Consider the following 18,741-nt stretch of genomic DNA (forward strand, 5'->3'; position numbering starts at 1 on the left):
TTAGCTAAGTAAAGTTCTTGGACTCTACAATTCTCCCCTACTAAAAAGAATTTCGTCCTCGAAATTTACTTACCAAATAACTCCGGATACCGGCCTTGCATGTCCTCCTCCAACTCCCACGTTGCCTCGTGTTCAGAACTATTGCTCCATAGGACTTTGACTATAGGAAAGCTCTTGGACCGCAACTGCTTCATCCCTCTATCTAGGATGCTAATCGGTCGTTCCTCGTAACTCAAGTCCTTCTGGAGCGCTATTGTATCGTACTTGAGGACGTGTGATGGGTCTGACACATATTTGCGTAGCATTGAAATGTGGAAGACGTTGTGACTATCGGCTAGTGCAGGCGGTAGGGCTAGTCTATAGGCAACTGGTCCCACTTTGTCCAATATCTCAAAAGGTCCTAAGAATCGGGGACTAAGCTTGCCTTTCTTCCCGAACCGCTTGACACCTTTCATAGGAGATATCTTCAGGAAGACTTGATCTCCAACTTGGAACTCCACATCGCGTCGCTTGGTATCCGCATAGCTTTTCTGTCGGCTTTGAGCAGCAAGCATACGCTGTCTAATAAGCGCTACTGCTTCTTGAGCTTGTCTAACAACTTCGGGCCCTAGAAGTTGCCTTTCTCCTACCTCGTCCCAGTGCAACGGTGATCGGCACCTTCTTCCATATAGCAATTCATAAGGTGCCATCTCGATCGTCGACTGGTAGCTGTTGTTGTACGAGAACTCGATCAGCGCTAGGTACTTGTTCCACGATCCTCCGAAATCAAGTATACACGCGCGTAGCATATCCTCTAAGATCTGAATCATACGCTCGGACTGCCCATCTGTCTGAGGATGGAAAGCTGTACTAAGACTTAACTTAGTACCCATGGCTTGCTGTAAGCTTCTCCAAAATCTTGACGTAAACACTGATCCTCTATCTGACACTATCGTCTTGGGGATTCCATGCAATCGTACAATCTCTTGGATGTAGATGTCTGCATATTGGTCTGCCGTGTATGAAGTCTTAACTGGCAAGAAATGAGCCGACTTGGTTAGTCTATCTATTACTATCCAAGCGGAATCATGCTGCTTATTCGTCTTTGGCAGACCCGTCATGAAGTCCATGGCTATATCGTCCCACTTCCATTCCGGTATGCTAAGCGGTTGCAATAATCCTACAGGTCGCTGATGCTCCGCCTTCACTTGCTGGCATACAAGACACTTAGATACATACTCCGCTATCTCCTTCTTCATCCCTGGCCACAAATAGACTGCCTTGATGTCATGAGTCATCTTGGTAGACCCTGGATGAACTGAGTACGGGGTATTGTGCGCTTCTTCTTGGATCGTCTTCTTAATACTTTGATCGTCTGGCACGCATACCCGATCCTTATATCTCAATAAACCTTGACTGGATATTGAGAAATCTGTAGTCTTGCTTTCTCTGACTGCATCCATGTGTGCTGCTAGTGTGTCGTCATGTTCTGACCAATCCGTATGTCCTCTAGCAGATTCGATTGAATAGACAAGTTAGCCAGCTTGCCTACAACCACTTCTATTCCGGCACTGATAAGCTCCTGCTGTAACGGCCTTTCTATTCTGGATAAGGCTGCTAAATTCCCATAGCTTTTCCGGCTAAGTGCATCGGCAACTACGTTCGCCTTCCCTGGGTGGTATAGGATTTCACAGTCGTAATCCTTGACTAACTCTAACCACCTGCGCTGCCTCATATTGAGCTCCTTCTGAGTAAAGAAGTATTTTAAACTTTTGTGGTCCGTGTAAATCTCGCACCGTTCTCCGTAAAGATAATGGCGCCAGATTTTTAACGCAAAGACCACCGCTGCCAACTCCATATCGTGAGTTGGATAGCGTTGCTCATACTCCTTTAGCTGACGTGAGGCATAGGCTATCACCTTATCGTTTTGCATCAGTACGCATCCCAATCCTAACTTTGATGCATCACAGTAGACAACAAACTTATCGTTGGGTGTTGGGACACTAAGTACTGGTGTTGAGCAAAGCTTATCCTTAAGTAACTGGAAGCTTTCCTCACACTTATCATTCCAGTTAAACTTTTGTTGCTTCCGGGTCAGGTTGGTGAGCGGAGTGGCTATCTTAGAAAAGCCCTCTACAAACTTTCTATAATAACCTGCTAGCCCTAAGAAGCTTCTTACTTCTGACGCGTTCTTTGGTCTAGGCCAATCCTTCACTGCCTCTACCTTTGATGGATCCACTGCAACTCCGTCTTTCGATATGATGTGCCCGAGGAACGCCACTTGTGAAAGCCAAAACTCGCATTTCTTGAACTTGGCGTAGAGTTGATGCTCCTTCAATCGCGTCAAAATCATCCTCAAATGTTCCTCGTGCTCTACTTCATTCTTGGAGTAAATTAAAATGTCGTCGATAAACACAACGGCGAATTTATCCAAGTAGTCTTTGAAGACCCTATTCATTAAATCCATAAACGCGGCTGGTGCGTTAGTAAGACCAAAAGACATAACCAAGAACTCGTAGTGTCCATAACGAGTCCTAAAGGCTGTCTTAGGAATATCTTCTCCCTTTACCTTGAGCTGATGATACCCGGACCGTAAATCGATCTTAGAAAATACAGTCGCGCCTCGGAGTTGATCAAACAAATCATCAATCCGAGGTAGCGGGTATTTGTTCTTAATTGTTACTTTATTCAGCTCACGGTAGTCTATGCACATGCGCATACTTCCGTCCTTCTTCTTCACGAATAGTACCGGAGCTCCCCATGGTGAATGGCTTGGCCTAATGAAACCCAAGTCTAGGAGTTCTTGTAGCTGCGTCTTTAACTCCTTGAGCTCCGTAGGTGCCATCCGGTATGGTGCCTTAGAGATAGGCTCGGTGCCCGGTACTAATTCTATCGTGAAGTCTATTTCTCGATTTGGCAGCAATCCTGGCAAGTCATCGGGAAAAACTTCTGGAAATTCTTGTATAACCCGAACATCTCCAACTTTAAGTGATGTCTCCTTCTCCACATTCGTGATGCTGGCTAAGAACGCTTGGCATCCTTTCTCCATCATTCTCTGAGCTTTGAGAGATGACACTAACAGGGTGCGTAGTCCTGAAGCTTGTCCCATGAAGCACAGTTTCTGGCCGTCAGGAGTCTCGAACACCACCTTCTTGCGTTTGCAGTCGATCGCTGCGCCATGCCGTGCTAGCCAATCCATGCCTAGTATGACGTCGAAGTCTTTGATCACAAGCTCTATCAGGTCTCCTTCTAGTTCCTTGTCCTCAATCTTGATTGGTACGCCTCGTACAATTCGTGATGATAGAACTACTTTGCCCGAAGGCAGCTCGGTTACAAACCTAGTTCTAAATCTTTCACTAGGTTTGTCTAGTTTATCTATCATTCCTAACGAAATATACGAATGAGTGGCTCTCGAATCAAATAATACATGACATAAATTATTGAGGATGGAAACCTGACCTGTGACCACCTTGTTGCTAGCATCCGCCTCTCCTTGGGTTAAAGCAAAAACCCGAGCAGGAACCATCTTTTCATCCTTCTTTCCTTCTGGCTTTTGCTGAGGACACTCTTTCTTGCGATGCCCCTCTTGGCCACAATTGAAACACTCCTTGGTATTGGCGCGGCATTCTCCGGGGTGCTTCTTCTGACATATGGCACATGGCGGGTATTCCACGTAGCCCGACCTATTTCCCCCAATATTTGGTCGTGCCCTTTTATTACTGTCGGCTTGCTTGTTGTCAAGATGCCTACTCTTCTGTCCGTTACCGTTGTTGTTGGACTGATTGTTGCCGCTATTGCTAGACTGATTGTTGTTCCGACTTGCCTGAGGTTGGCTCTACTGTCTGGGTTCCGGCTTACTGGCTTCTTCTTTGCTTACGTTGGCCTGCAACCCCTACTACAATCTGGACATCAGTCATCGGCCATGAGAGGTCGGTTCTGCTTAAACTGACTTACCACATGTTCATAAGTCAGTTTACACAGAACCGACTAATCATGTATAACAAAGGTAAGCATGGGAGGTCGGTTACGCAGGAACCGACCTACCATGTTGACATGGTAGGTCGGTTCACATTGAACTGACCTCCCATGCTTGAAGATGTCATAGTATGTCGGTTCCTACAAAACTGACCTGCCATGTTAATCATGGGAGGTCAGTTCTGTGTGGACCGACTTACTATGTCCTACATTTCTAACATGGTATGTCGGTATTATATGAACTGACTTATCATGTCACATTTTTATTTATTTTAAATTATTTGAATTTTTAAATACAATAATTTATTTAGTAGTGTATGAAATAAATGTAAAAATTTTATATTTGTCAATCTACATTTTAATGTTTTGAAATATAAATAGATGAATTAAATTAATCAATTATTTATAATATAAAAAAATAATTATATTTTATTATGAAAAAATATTTTAATTGAATAGTATTTATAATTTAAAATAAAATAAACTTTATAAATATTTTAATATATTTAATTAATATTTTTTTAAATGACATGGAATGTCGGTTGTGTAGGAACTGACTTTTCATGTGACATGGTAAGTGTAACGCCCTACTACCTTAGAGCCGTTACTAAGTGAGTTTAAAACAGAAATTGTGCATTTAATTGACTCAAAGTGGTTTCTAAAACCAAAAGTGTGATAAACCAGAGTTTAAGGCTGTACTCTTTTAAAAATGTTTAACTTCATTGAAAGCGTTAAGTATAAAACATCTGGGAACCCAAAATAAGGTTTACAAAATGTTTACAACTAAAAAATAGATTTACACCAGGTTATCTTTCAAAAGAATGGATTAATACAGCCATTTACAAAATGCCCCCAACCAAAGCAGTCGGGCAGGCCGAACATGTACGCGCCGCTCCCACGCTCTCCATACTCATGGCCGGTTGACTGACTCCTTGCTTTTACCTGCCACACGGAGCACCCGTGATCCGAAGCCCAGCAAGAAAACCCAAATAGCACATAACATATGCAAATAATATCACTGGCATAATTCACTGATAAATAGGAAATCATTAATTAAACAAGCACGGCCATGCCGCCCCAGAGGCCTTACCAAAGCTTGGGGTCTCAGTCATTACCGTAGGATAACCCATGTATCCCTTGGGTCCCACCCTGGCTATAGCATCCCATGTGCTGAGCGTTACTTCCGGCCCCGCTGCCGTACCCGGCCTACGCCGCTCTCGGCCTTAGCCGTTCATTCCATTACAATCACACATATAATGCATTCAGAAATAACCATTCAAACATACAACAATTTATCTAAGATTACACATTCGCACACAATACAATCTAGGGCCGTGCCCTGCAATCACACAGTGGGCCTATGCCCTATTCTCGGGTGTTACGGTTTTCTTACCTGTATCCCGAGCTTTCCGATGCACCACGGTCACGAGCACGGTCCACTAGCACGAGCCTCTCCGAAATCCTAGTCACAACACACACATCAAACACTTTTAATACCAACCAAGCCCAAAACCACTTCCCGGGACCAATCCCGTACTCCCGGGACCTCCAAAACCTTAAAACAGCACCCCGGAGACATCCCCCGAACCCCCGGAGCTAAGGCCTAAAATTGCCAAAAAGCTATCCTGAAAATGGCCTTGTGCCGCGGCACAACTTTCTTGTGCTGCGGCACCCAGCAGTCAGGGACTCCACGCCGCGGCACAAAAAAACCGTGCCGCGGCACGCCTTCGCAGCCCAGAATTCTGGGTTTCTCCTTCGCGTTTTCCCGAGCTTCAACCTCTCCAAATCACCCCAAACCAATACCTAAACCCCAAAACTCAAATCCAAACTTCATATGAACAATCTATCAACCTATAGACACTAGAATCAAGATCAAAACATCAACACACCCAAGATCCACACCTTTGATCTCCAATTCAGCAACTCAAACCAAAACCCATGAAAATCTTAACTCAAGCATTAAATTCCTCAAATCAACACAAAAAACAAACTTAAACATGCATAAGATCCTTACCTCAAGAGTAGAATCCACCCTAAAAGTTTCCTTGATCTCCTCCCAAGCTCCCACTTCAGCCCCTTCTACACCTCTTCTTCTTTCTTCTTCTTGCCCTAGCCTTTCTCTCCTCTTCTTTTCCTTCTCTTCTAATTTTATCAAAGCCTCAAGTGACCCAATGCCCAAACCGTACACCCCATATACCCAGCTGAAACTTGTCTATTTGCCTTGCCAAAAGACCAATTTACCCCTTCCTAATAATCCCTCCTAACTAACCTTCAAGGGCACTTAAGTCTTTACACTTCTATTTCAATTCTATCACTTTTTATCTTAAAACTTGTTACCCAAAGTAGTTACTAACGGTTACCCAGGTTACCCAATAACCAATAACTAACCACTCATCCTCAACTCAACTTATAAGATTCCCGAAGTACCCCAGGCTCCTCCCGAGCCGGGTACAACATCCCGTTGTGACTTTTAGACTAATTGGCTCACTAGGACCGTCTCGATGCGTGCATCCTGATAAAACACCGCACTCACATGGCACAATTCACATAATACAATTATCACAGTTATGCCCTAACATGGCCAGATCACAATCATGCTCATTCTAAGACAATCAGGTCTACATGCATACTAATTCACATAGTCATGCATCTCAAATAATCAAATAGTCATAGAACGTGCAATAAGTCGTAATCATGCATTAAGCTCATTAAAGACACACACACAAAATCCCATTATGCCCTCCAGGCATACCACTCCAGGCCCTTAAGCCTTAACATTGAATTTGGGTCGTTACAGTAAGTCGGTTCTATGGACTCCTATCATGTCATTATAAAAATATATTGTTAAAGATAGTCTAATTTGTTTTTCTATTATTTGAATTTTAAAATATATTACTTTATTAAACAATACATATATATAATTGATTTGTGAATGCAATAAGTATAAAAAATATATACTTATTAATATTACATATATTATAATTTTTGAAATATTAATTAATTAATTATTCCGAATTAAAAAATTTTAATTTAGTTTTTAATAAGAAAATATTTTAATTTATAAATGACATATTTATAAATATTTGAAAAAAAATAAACTAAAAAAGTTGGAGATTTATAATTTAAAAAAAAATATCAACATATTAAACTTATATATTTGTTAATTTTAACATCATAAGTGGGTTCTAGAACAGATATATCATGCTGCATCATAGGTCAATTGCTAATGCACTGACTTACCATGTTAAAATTATATATTTTTAATTTTAATAGCATAAGTCGGTTTTAGAAATGACATGTTGGTTGGTATTGGAGACATACATGTTAAAATTAGGGTGGAAAAAAAGCACAAATAAAATTAAGTATCCCGCGCTCTTCTTCTTCACTGTACACCCCCGCGAAAAAAAATTCTTCTCGTCTTCTTCATTCCGCCAGTAACCCAAACTGCAGCGACTCTCCCTCCTCAACTCCGGTCACTCAGCTTCACCAGCATACCGTTCGGCAACAGCTCCTTCCGTTGTTCACCAGCGGTCTCAGGTCGTGGCAGCATCTCTCACTGCGTTGTTCACCAGCGGTCTCCGGTCAGGTCGGTCTCTTTTTCTATCACTCCATATTTATTCATATATATATATATATCGAAATTGTTGTTCGTATTTGTACCGTAATTAGTTTTTTAGAGTAATAATGAAAGAAGTGTTTCTCTATTATATCGACATTGTCCAACTTCAGCAAAAGTCTCTTCTCTGAAGCGTGACATAGGGGAGTGGAATAATATGTGATAAATTTTCTACCGAAGAGGCTCGGGCAATTTTGTCAACTCTGTGTAGCCTCACCCCTAGGAATGTCAAACTAATTTGGCATTATAATGAATCTGGGTTGTGTTCAGTAAAAAATGGATATTGGCTAGCGGGGTGGGTGAGGTGGAGATGGTGGGGCTGAGGTTAGACGAGGAGGTGTGTGGATTGGAGGAGGAGGAACAAGGGAAACAAACTCCTTTTTTATGATCGGTATGGACTTTTTCATTTGAAGATAGTAATAATATTACTCTCACATAAAAGTTAAAGTAGAGGACTCAAAACTCTGCTTTGCTTTCTCCACTAAGATTTTTTCATCTAACAAATTTTAGTTTCAGATTAATTATTGGATTTATCCTATTAAATAGATTTATCAGAGAATTAAAATATTGTTTTGATAAATGTATCTTGCTTCAAGTCCCATCAAGGACAACACGAGTAAGACACATTGACAAAAATCAAAATTCTGTGATGCTGAAGCTGAAGCTTGCCTGATTGCTGCTTTTTATAGGATGTCTTGACTCAATTGCTTTATACATGATTGGAGATGTTTATGCTCCTCCTCATATGTTCGTTGCAGAGAGTGCCAGCAATGCATCTTTTTAATGCCAGATTTAAAGAACGTGAAGGAGATATAATTGGGGCACGCACTGCACTTCTTCATTGTGACGGAGAGTCAAATTCTAATTTTGTAGAAAATATAGTAAGGAAGGCTTACATGGAAAAGCGTCTGGTAAATCAATGTTTTCATCGTATAGAAGAAATGTTGGTTTTCATGTACTCTAGATGCAAAATAGGGGCATGTATTTATTAATTTTGCAAAATTTTCAGGGAAATTTTGTAGCAGCTACTAATATGTATGAAGAAGCACTGGCAATGGCTGAACTGAAGAAAATGATGAATACTCTTCCTATTTTATATGTTCACTTTTCTAGACTTAAATACATGGTGGGTAAACCTTCTCTTCCCTTTTTCCTTTTTCTGTTTTTGGATTTTTATTGTATAATTATTCTAAGGATGTGTCTACTTTTGCTTATATTTGGTCCAGTGAGGCATTTTTTATTACACCTTTCTCTATTTCCTCAGAGTTAAATTTTCTCTTCTAAGATTTTGTTGTAATTTTTTTCTTCTCCTAGCTGTACTGTTATAAGCTGGTGTTATGAAATTATGATTAAGTTTCAGAGGCATTATTGCATACAGATCACTGATAATGCAGATGCTGCAAGAGATATCTTAATAAAAGGCATCAAACGCTTGCCTAACTGCCGGTTACTTTTAGAGGTATTTATGTTCTTTGAGCGTCTATCTATTCCAAGCATTGCTTTTCAAAACTGACATTTACCTATGCTGAAAATATTGACTAGTTTTGGCACCAAAATACATGTCTTCTCCTACATGTTATTTAAAGATTAATCCACTAAAGCATTAGCAGAGTTTAAATAGTGCGTGTAAGTATAATTAACTTTGTGGTGATATTTAAAGTGCAGCTCCAGAGTTAGCCAGTATTCATGGATATTAACCCTGTTGCTGTTGCTGCTGTTGTGTCTTTTGGAGTCTATTTGTACAGAGAAAAGAGCATAGACAGGTCTATGGTCTGAGAACTTTGATTCTCCTCTTCCATACCACATTTGCTTCACTCCTCCTTTCCACAATATCCTATCACACCTGTTATCATTAACACAATCACACAGTTAGTAACTTTTATAGAAATACAAAGAAAAAAACTATTTTGCTAAACACCCACATAGTTGTATAGTCTAATCAATACAGCCCTTATTGCCTTAATGCACATGATTAGTACTCCACTATTATTAGTACTCTTATAGCAAAAATGTCGGTTTCTTCATGTTACTTGCTTTTATTTATTTAGTCAATGATAGCTTCCACATACACTGTTATCAATTGCATAATATTAATTTGGTCATGAAAAAAACAAAGAATATTATTGAAAATAACTACACTTAATAATAAGTGGTGAGTATAGGTTGCAAGCTTCAACTAGGCTAGGAAATATCCTTCAGCATTAAAAAAATACTAAACTGTCATGAACATTGAAAAACTGCACCACTACACATATTTAATATAATAATAATAATAATAATAATTATGATTATAATACTATGATATTACAGAACAGAGAGATAATAATGATAAGTACCACAACTTGTTTACAACAATTTCAACAGTGTCATTGGAAAATAATACTAATAAAATAAAAGGATGTGTTCAATTGGTGATGCAATTATTAGAGAACATGATTAGACTTGGACTGACTTACCAGGCAGGTGTTCTTTGTTTGTGTTTGGATTTATTTATGGTTTGAGCAACATAATGATCTGAATTAGCAATATATTTGTAAGTTGGAGCAAAATCTATTGGCCCTTCTTCCCACCCTTGGAACACTCGACCACCTCCTTGTTGTATTCTTAGCTATACACCAAAACCAAAACCATAATATCAGTTTCCAATCAAGTTCAAACCATTGTTTGAATATATATATATATATATATATATAAATAGTCTTCTCACCTGATCTTTCTCCACAAGTGCTTCCCAATCATGCTTGTTTAGTAACTCATGTGTTTCACAATCTCCACTACTACCAGCCACAAGTCTATAGTTCAAATCACCTAGTCAAATCATCTTACTGAAACAACAAAGTCACAAAAAATGGTTAATAATTAATCAACTAATTAATTATAATCATAATATAAACAACAACTCAATCAAGGAAGAAAATCATCTTACTCATGCTCCAATATGGTTTGAGGAGGTGATGATTCTCCTGAAGAAGGTGATGATGATGATGATGATGATGATGAATTAAACCTTGTCTTCTTAAGAATTCCCATAACATCTGAGTTCCTTTTGACCTCATCTCCTTCTTTCTCTCCAGAGGTCAAGTGAGTACACACAAAACAAAAGCTTGTCCCACTCAAGCTCATGCTGATTGATACTGAACCCTACAAATAATAATAACAAGACCAGGTTTAATAACACAAGATATTTGACTAATAATTAAGCTGTATGTACAGACTAAAGTGAACAACAGTTTATATTTATATACCTTATTGCCAAGGTACCCCATAAGGCCTGTTCCAACACAAGAGACCTTCAAGTTGGATATGAGTGAACAAAGATCAGATCGAACCCACACGCATAGGAAGATTCCCACCATTTGCTTGCTGGCAGCCAGCCTATACCGGGGTCCAATAAGGGCAGACTTTTGACTTTGAGAAGTATATATTTATATGCTTACATCATATGTATAACATGTTGAATTTGGACTGTTTTACCACTTGATTACTATTTAGAGTGGACTTTACTCTTCATAAACTTGCTGATAATGACTGTCATCAGAAATATAATCATTGCAACAAATTCAATTTTGGTTTGGTTTTGTTTTATGTAGAAGAGGAAGAAGAAATTGAGATGCTTTTGGAAAACTACCTCCAAAGGTTAGCTAGCCTCCCCCTTTTCCCAGTAATATATAGTCAAAAAGCTCTATGTGTTCCTTTTATTCTGTTTTGTGTCCATAGATATATAATGACTAATTGTTACTGATCATGTAAGATAATTACATTAAAAATTTATAATATGTCACGCATTTAGTAGAATAAACACACGTACACTGGTGCATATATATATATATATGTGTGTGTGTGAATGTGTTTGAGTGTCCAGTAAAGTATCAGCCAAGTATTAATTTTAGTACCGTCTATTTGACTCTTAGGAGAGCTACTTATGAAAATCTTTGTCTATTACAAATTAATACTTACAACATGCTGAATTTATGCAGCGAATGCAATGTTTTGAAGTTGCTTATTGGTTTGAATTTTCTAGTTTAGCAGTTATCTTGACATGGCTATAAAGAAGCAAATTTTCCAGCCATCATTCTGGTTAGACCCTTTTCAAGATTTTGCTATGCTTATATGTCAGAAAGAACGGGCTTTAACTGGAATGACTTGTGAGAATGGCTTACTTGGGGAAATGGGAGCCTGAGTTTTCACATCTAACTTTGTGTTTCCTTTGAAGCTATTCAAAATGGCTCATTTTTCAGGTACGTGGTCTTTATTGATCTGTGCTTGAATGTGTTCATGCATCTAGGCATTTTATTGAATGTGTTGATGTATCTAGGCATTGAAATGTCAAATGGAATATAATAATGACTGGTTTATAAAATTTTAATTGTGTTTCAGTAAGAGATTTTCTTTTTTGTCTTGATCTATACAAAAAGAAAAATGATTAGCTTCAGTTGGGGTTGTTCATTCCCAATGATCATATCCAATCCAAGCATGAGATGTTTTTCTTGCTCTGTATATATAATTGTTATTTTTACTGTTAGTGTACATTTTGTGAAATATATGGTTTATCTTTATATAAACTCGTTGTAGTTGTTGACTTTTCTGTTAATATTATATTATATTAATACTATTAATGCATGTGGTCTATTAAATTAAAAAGGATTCAGTATATATTAAAAAGGATCACAGTGGTCTTTGCTAGTATGTATGTTAGTATGTATGGTAGTGGTAAAACAACTCAGGTTAGTATGTATGTTATTAATATATTATTTTTCATTACAATTTGTTGTTTACTGGAAATTACGGTTAGAAAAACAGTTTAAAGCTTGGGAATTGTTAATGATTACTTTGGCTTATTTATTATTGCGTTAATACTTTTAATTGATTGTATTGGAATTGGAGGGAGGTTATGCAATTTTTATCTAGTTAATTGTAATGACCCACTAATCTAGACTAATTGGACCATTATCGAAACTATACATAAAACTTACATTTTTACGAAAATACCATAATTTATTGAGTAACTTGAAAAATAAGAGTCATTTACAAAGAAACAGAATACTAAGAAGGATTATGGGATCCCATTGTTTTTAAAACAAAACATGATTTAAAATAAAAGACATTACATAATAATGCGGAAAATACACATAAAAACCATAAAAACATAAAAGGAGACTATATCCTCGAATCGAATAACGCTCGGCCCCTTGACTCCATTCATCATCGATACACATTCTCCAAGCGTCACGAATCTTTCCGCCTCTAAACTTATTTTCCTGCACATAAACAGAAAGGAGTGAGCCTAATGCCCAGTAAGGAAAATCTAACACAAAGTCACATACATAATTTCATAAGAAAACATAAAGACTTAACATAATACATATAACATACACTTATTATAATGGCCATTATTACTTGGGGTCCCATAGACTAAACAAGCATATGCCCATGGGATTAGTGGGGTCCTACTAGCTAAGTAGGTTATATGCCCATAACCCATTTGGGGTCTTGTTAGTCATATGGGTCATATGCCCAAGCCTACAAACATACACATATACATATCATAACACTTTTAATAACATAACATAAGCACATAACATGTTGATTCTAGCCTATTTCCTTACCAAAGTTACCGAGATTATGGACTGAGTTGGGATTGTTGGAACACTCCTAAAACCATAAGAAAGAGTAAGTCTAAAGAAAGGAGATGAAATGAAAGAGATGGAAAGACTAAACCATAGAAAACATACTTACCGACTTATATGCTTAAAAGCTTGGATTCCCTAACCAAAATAAGAATAAGGTTAGGGGGGACTGAGTAGAAGGTTTTGAGAAAGGAAATAACATAAAAATACAGAAAAGAACTAGAGTTTTGGGTTTACCTCAAAGATTGCAAGATCAATCTAACCTTCACCGAAATACTATAGAACTCACTTCCCAAAGTGTTTGATAAGCTTATGATGTTTAAGCTTATAGTTTTTCCCCAAACCAAGTGTTTACACTCTCACACTCACTTAACACTAGCAGCCTCTGAACTTAGAGCAAATGGTGAATAATGGCTGGGTACTAGGTCCTATTTATAGAGTTTGGGAATGAAAATATCTTGATTTTACTTGAATAAAAATAATGGCTTTTTAGGTGAAAATCATTTGAATAATCGTTCAGCAGAGGCTGAAGACTCGTTCAGAAGATGCTGGACTGTTGAAGGAGTTTGAATGGCTGAAGGGAAAAGAATTCAAATGTATTTGAATTCATGCTGGTGGAGGCGATATATCGCCCCCTATAGGCGATATATCGCCTGGACCTTTGTTCCCGAGGCGACCGTGCATCGATTCGTGTTTTCCGTATCTACGTGTTGCGATATATCGCCCCCTATAGCTGCGATATATCGGCATACGCTGAATATTTAAACACGAATTTACACATTTTTAGCTGAGTTTGAATGGAGTAAACAGCCTTGACTAAGCCCTCAACGTGCTCAAAGCTGCTGACTGCCCCTATACATTCAAACTTTTACCCTTATTTATTTTAATCCTCAAAAATACTTAATCCTTAATTACCATTCAAAACATGTGCTTAAAATCCTATTGGTTGATGTCTAAACCTTATAATATAATAATATAATCCTTAATATCAGACACATTAATCAAACCTTAGGTTATACTTAATATTCTTAAACTATAGGTTAAACTTAGAAAATCTATAAGTACTACTATGAGTGTCCAAATAACTCCCGGTCTGAACCAAAAATCCAAAGTAACAATGATAACACTAAACATACTATAATACTACTAAACAATTAGCTAAGTAAAGTTCTTGGACTCTACATTAATTTTGGAGTCTGGAGTTTTGACATATTGACAATAAGGCAAGATAATTAGGATTGCCTAAGTTATAAACGTTCTTGAAATAATTGTGGCCATTCCTTTTCTAATGAGTTTTGATATCTGTAGAATCTATATTAGTTTATCTATTTGTGCTTTTTCTGGGGATGCCTCGAGTAATGTAGAAACTTAACGTATTTAAGTTCAGTAATACCACTCAATTTGGACGTCTTTATGGTGATATCGTAAGCCAAAACTCAAATTTTGATCTTACCTAAGAGGGGTAGCTCCTCACATGGTCAGCGGTTTATATATATAATATTACATAAAAAAAGTCCAACGTGGCATATTTTCTATATTACTATATCTAGTTATATATGGCATGTTTAAAGCAAGTGGGGTTATGTTAGCTAGCTAGGTTAATCATAGCACAGTTGAATATATGCTCAACTTACCTCTATCTCTTCTCCCACTCTCTTTTGTCTGTTGCACTCAACTCTCTTCCTCTTCTGCACTGAGAGGAGAACATATTCATATTTTATTAATCAATTGTTATCTTAATTTAATTAAACACACTAAGCGAGCTAGTAGTATATACACTGCCTCTTCAAGAATATTCCTCAATTTTATATATATTTTTTTCTTTTTTTGTGAAAAAAGCTTTCTTCACGTGTGATTAGTTAAGCATAATTTTCATTTTTTCTTACAATTTTATTTTATTTTATTTTCCTATTATTATTCTCACAGTTCCAAGGGTTATTGACTTATTTTGTTTATTTATTTACGAAGTTATTTCCTATATATTTTTATTTCCATAATTATATTCGAGTTTTAAAAGCTATTTTTGGGAACGAAGTAGGTGTCGTTGCAGGTCTAACAAGTAAGAATAATTATTTGTCCTCGTCAACCATTACAATCAGTACAATGTGGGTTCTATGTTATGAGGATGATGAAGGACTTCGTGACAAATGAGTTTTCAATGCGATGGCTAACTAGTAATGTAAGTGAAAATATTCATTATTAAAGTTCTAGCTTTACCTTAAGATTAAATATATTAATTCAACTCATGCAATGAATTTTGTTTTAGTGTGGCGGGAAGAACTATTACACAAAGGATGAGATCAATGAAGTACGTGAAGAATGGGCACAATGCGTCATGGATTTGATGAGTACTACATAGGTCCACTCACTTTTGTTAACTTACACTTTTAATGAGATATACTTACAATGTTAACTTAGACTTTCTTGAAGATATACACACTTTTGTTGTCTAACTATAGTTTACAATGCTTATGTGAGTCATTTTGTAATTAACTTAAGACTCGTTATTTTAGATACTTAGTTCAAATTCTAGTATTTTATATTATTGTGATATATGTTTTGTTTTGTTCAGTTTGTTTGTATAAAAAAACATGATTTGTTTTGGGCATAATACACTTTTTAAGAGAAAAAAAACACCATAAGTCGGTTCTACTAAAACAAACAATAAATGTCTACACCATAAGTCAGCTGTGAACCGACATATCATGTTTTACACCAGAGGTCGGTGTACAACCGACCTACCATGTCTTATACCAGATGTCGGTTTGCAACCGACGTACCATGTCTTACACCAGATGTCGGTTTTCCACCGACGTACCATGTCTTACACCAGATGTCGGTTTGGCGCCAACTGACCTACCATGTTTTTACATCATAAGTCACTGCATGGGAAGTCAGTTCCCAACCGACTTATGAACATTCAGATGTCAGTTTTTAACCGACTTATCATGTAATTTTTGTAGTAGTGAACCTTTCTACTTCAATTGCCGTCTCAAGAACGTCGGCATATGAAGTGTTTCCCGGGTTCGCTAGTTTAACCCCCATCTCGATCTTCGGTCGGAGTCCTCTCACGAATTGATACGAACCACGCCAACAAGTGTGACGAAACCCGACACCAAATATGGAACAGCCACCAAGAACACATGAGATTGGAATGGAACCGCGACCCAATGCTTAGCCAAGCACGAACCTTGGTATGAGGAAGACGCCACAAACGGGGATGGAATCCGTTTGATAAGTCAGGATGAACGCCACAAGGAATCTCCTTGATAAGTTCAAAAGTTTCTTCAAGAACTCAAGAAGAAATAAACTCACAATTTCCTTCAACATAATCTGATTTTTCCAAATGTTTTCAAGGCCTTATATAGCCGAAAATTACATCAATACAAGCCCCTTTGTCTTCCTAAAAACCGAAATATTAAAGACAAGCCTTTTGTCTTCCTAATGAAACCGAAAAATAAAGACAACCCTTTGTCTTCCTAATGAAAACTGAAATTTAAAGACAACCCTTTGTCTTCCTAATAAAAACCAAAAATTAAAGACAAAAGGACTATTGGACTCACACAAGTCAAATGTTTGACTTATCACAAAACAAAGACTAAATAAAAAACGTGATTAAAAATAAAAAGACTCATTACAGGAAGCTAAATATTGATCAAGCTCCTAAACTGGTGTCCTCATCATTCCTCCCCTCTTGACTTGGATCAACTGGAACTTGACTTGGATTTTTAGTCTTGGTGTCCTCATCATTCCCCCCCTCTTGAGAAAGATTTGACCTCAAATCGTCACCTGCATCAAAAGGACTCAAATCAGAAACATTAAAAGTAGCACTAACAGTATACTCACCTGGTAAATCGAGTCTGTAGGCATTGTCATTGATCCTTTCTAGCACTTGAAACGGCCCATCTCCTCGAGGTAGCAATTTGGAACGTCTTTGTGCTGGGAATCGCTCTTTCCTCATGTGTAACCATACCCAATCACCGGGATCAAAAACCTGCTTGTTAGCATCAAGTTGGTTAGTGTTTGAAAGAGCCTCCTTAACCTCACTTTTTTTTGCATAAAAATTATTTTGTTTTCCCTCATTGATCGAACTCTTCTCTTTCTTTTCTCTCTCACTTGATTCGACCCTTTTCTCTCTTTGTCTCTTTTTTTTCTCACTCTCATTCATCTTTTCACTCTCCTTCTTTTGCTCACTCAATTTTTTTTTATCACTCAATTTTTGCAACCGCACTTGGTCTTCATATACTTGCTTTGGCGTCAATGGAGCTAGAGTGATTGTTCGTTGACAGAACGTGAATGAGTACTTGTTGGTGAAGCCATCATGCTGAACTCGCCGATCAAATGGCCAAGGCCTTCCTAGAAGGAGGTGTCCAGCTTGCATGGGAACCACATCGCACAATACCTCATCCTCATACTTGCCAATTCGAAATGATACCAGCACCTGTTTTGTAACCCTCATTTCACCACTATCATTCAACCACTGCAACTTGTATGGACAAGGATGTCTAAGCGTTGAGAGCCCTAGCTTCTCAACCATGGAAGAACTAGCAACGTTAGTACAACTACCTCCATCAATAATCACACTACATACCTTGCCTTTCACATGACAACGAGTGTGAAAGATGTTCTCTCGCTGCACCTCTTCTTCCTCTTCTTTTGCTTGCAAGTTTAAGGCTCGTCTTGTGACTAGAGCAAGCATCTCACCAGATTCTGCCCCAAACTCCTCATCATCGATAGAAACATCTTCCAATGGTGGCATGTCAGCAAGATCTTCATCTTCAGAATCGAGCTCGCCACTTTCTCGAATCACCATAACTCTCTTGTTTGGACATTGGCTAGCTATGTGTCCTCGCCCCTGACATTTGAAACACTTTATCTCACTAGAACGGGTCGAAGGAGGGGCTGTGTTACCTTGAGGGGTCGTGGCTGGTTTTGGTGTAAAGGATGAAGTAGGTTGGTCTTCTTCCTTCTTTGGATAGTTCGACCGCCAAGGTGTTGCACTTGAATTGTGTGGGCTCGGTCTTGGCTTTGAACTTGTACTACCCCTCTTGAGCTGCCTCTCAACTTTGATTGCCATATGCACCAAATCTTCCAATTCCACATAATGGTGTAGCTCAATTGGATTAGCAATCTCTCGGTTCAACCCATTCAAAAACCTTGCCATGGTTGCCTCCCGATCCTCTTCAACATTGGCTCTAATCATAGCCATCTCCATCTCCTTGTAATACTCGTCAACACTTCTGTAGCCCTGACGAAGACCCTGCAACTTAAGGTACAGATCTCGATAATAATGAGGTGGTACAAACCGTCGCCTCATCACCCTCTTCATAGCCTCCCAAGTGTCAATGGCACGATCTCCATTTCGCCTCCTATTGATGCACAACTGATCCCACCAAACAATAGCATAATAAGTAAACTCAATGGCAGCAAGTTTTACCTTCTTCATGTCGAAGTAGTTGTGACAATCAAAAACTAGCTCCATCTTCTTCTCCCACTCAAGGTATGCTTCAGGATCGCTCTTCCCCTGAAATGCTGGAATTCTCA

The 18,741-nt window shown here is 38.2% G+C and overlaps 1 long non-coding RNA gene and 1 pseudogene across 1 annotated transcript; one reads left to right on the top strand and one right to left on the bottom strand.

Moving 5' to 3' along the window:
- Positions 1–9,112: 9,112 nt before the first annotated feature.
- On the bottom strand, positions 9,113–11,120 carry LOC133832591 (type I inositol polyphosphate 5-phosphatase 8-like; annotated as a pseudogene).
- Positions 11,121–11,585: 465 nt separating this feature from the next.
- On the top strand, positions 11,586–15,709 carry LOC133830887 (uncharacterized). The gene is made up of 3 exons (XR_009892264.1): positions 11,586–11,808; positions 15,236–15,376; positions 15,464–15,709. It is a non-coding gene; the product is annotated as an uncharacterized LOC133830887 (long non-coding RNA).
- The last annotated feature ends 3,032 nt before the right edge of the window (positions 15,710–18,741 follow it).

Source organism: Humulus lupulus, chromosome 4, assembly GCF_963169125.1.
Source record: "Humulus lupulus chromosome 4, drHumLupu1.1, whole genome shotgun sequence".
In the NCBI taxonomy this organism is placed as follows: Eukaryota; Viridiplantae; Streptophyta; class Magnoliopsida; order Rosales; family Cannabaceae; genus Humulus; species Humulus lupulus.